The following is a 2,426-nucleotide window of genomic DNA, read 5'->3' on the forward strand; positions in this document are numbered from 1 at the left end:
AATCAAAGATCCAAATAAAGGACATTCATTGTTTTTTCGCTTTAAGGCTTGTAATGTGCTAAATTAAGAACAAGTGGGTTAATCGTAGGCTCAAATTTGGCTAACAATGGAAGATAAAAGGTAGGCTATTTGGGTAAGTGAGCTAAATGAAATGATGGCCTCAATCATATAAATGCATGAATACACAAAATAATGGACATAAAGAATCAAACAAATCAAAGATTACAATCATAGAAAGAGAATAATGCACACAAGAAGGAAAAATAAGTGGTTATAAGATGTAACCACACCGTTAGGCTCAAATCTCACAAGCTTGTGTTCTTAGCTCATAAATCATGTTCCACAAAATATATAATTCAAGCAAGTTCTATGAAAAGTTTTTCACTCAAATCAATTGGTGCTCTATAGATAGAAATCCTTGGAAAATTTCATTATTTTGACTAAGCTTATTGTGTATATATATGCAAAAATAAGAAAATGCAACGTGGATGGTCGAAAATGCTGGAAGTGCGCGTACGCGCCATGTACGCGTACGCGTAGATGGTGCTCTATTTTTCAAAATTTTTTTTTTTTATGTTTTTGCACCAATCCAAGCATTCCAAACCTCCAAACAGCTACCAAAACACCCTAAAACCTTATTTAACATACTAAACTACCAATTAAACTCAACTATCTAAACAAAACATGAAATTAAACTAATTCTATCAATATGTACAAAAGAGAAAATGAAAGGATTTTACCATGGTGGGTTGTCTCCCACCTAGCACTTTTGTTTATTGTCCTTAAGTTGGACTTATGGAGAGCTTCTCTCAAGGTGGCTTGTGCTTGTACTCATCTTGGAACTTCCACCAATGCTTGGACTTCCAATAAGCTCCATCATTCAAGATTAATATCTCCAAGCTTTGATGGAGTTCTTCACAAACCATGGGCTCCCAATGTTGATCCTCTTCTTTTAATCCGGGATCCCACACTTTGTTTTCATACCCGTCTTGAGGTTGATCATCATTATTAGTCCAACCGGGTGGTGAGTAAGGTGAATTCTCTATATAGTGGCCAACAATCCTCCTAGACCCATCTAATTGAGCACTACTCCAACCTTTATATCTCATGTTTGATGCATCAACCATAATGAGCCTTGATTTGCAACGCCAACCACAAAACCTTTTTCGTTTACGCTTCATCCCACAAAGCTCCCTAAGTTGGCCATCCGTTTCAAGCAAACCATATTCAAGTGGGATAATAAAGCTAATAGAAATAAATTTCACCCACTCAAATGAAGGAGTAGATGGCAACCTAGGCAAAGACAACTCCAAGAGTTTTGATAAAGCGTATTCAATTCCCATCCTCCTTTTTCTAAGGATTTCCACCTCTTCACAAGACTTCTCAATTATAATCCTTTGTTCAACAATTTTATATAAACCTTTTCTCCTACTCAAGTCGTAAATGGGAGGGTAAGAAAAATTTACCTCCACATTGCTTTTCATCTTGTTGGGAGAAGGTTCTTCATGCTCAAAGGATTCTTCACCACTAAGGTTTGATGCTTGATCTTCATCACCAAGGGAACTCACTTCTTGCTCTATCCCATCCAAATCTTCATATGGAATATGTCTTGGAAGGTGTGCACTTTCCTTCTTAGCATCAATTTCAATCATCTTGGAGGGGTTTTCTTCAATTCTAGATTCCCATGGAGGCTCCGCATCTCCTAAGTCTTCAACCAATTCTTCCCTTTCTTCAATAATCATAGCTTCCTCCAATTGTTCCAATACAAAGCAACTTCCCTCATTCTCCACCAATCTCTCTTTTATGTTATGCTCTTCATTTGATTCCCCACATGTAGCCATGGAAGTTCCTTGAGAGTTCAAGCATTGGGATGCTAACCGGTTTACCACCTCATCCAAGGCGGCCGTGAATTGTTGCACATCCCTTTTTATTTCCTCTTGTCCTTGAACAAGAACATCAAGGATGTCATCCATTGGAGGTTGGGGTGGATGGAAGGGTTCATCAATTTGGGGGAAATGTTCATAGTAGGAAGGTGGTTCTTCTTGGTAGAGTTGTGGTGGTTCAATAATTTCCACTCTTTCCACTTGTTGCACAACACACTCCATGGTTGCTTGAAATTGATCCAATGCTTCCTTGAGACGATCCATTGACTCTTGTTCCTCTTGGATAATATGATTAGGATCATATGGCTCTTGGATCAATGGATATGAGTATTCTTCCATGGAAGGTTGTGGTGGAAAATAGTATTCATCTTGTGGTTGAAAATTTTCATATATTGGAGGTGGTTCATCTTGGTAATAATGTGGAGGAGGTGGCTCTTGAAAATGTTGACGTTGGCGTGGCGATGGCTCTATGTGTGGTTCATATTGCTCATATGGTTGTTGGTAGGATGGATATGGATTAGGGTCATATGAAGATGGTTGGTA

This window comes from Arachis ipaensis, chromosome B01, assembly GCF_000816755.2.
Source record: "Arachis ipaensis cultivar K30076 chromosome B01, Araip1.1, whole genome shotgun sequence".
Lineage (NCBI taxonomy): Eukaryota > Viridiplantae > Streptophyta > Magnoliopsida > Fabales > Fabaceae > Arachis > Arachis ipaensis.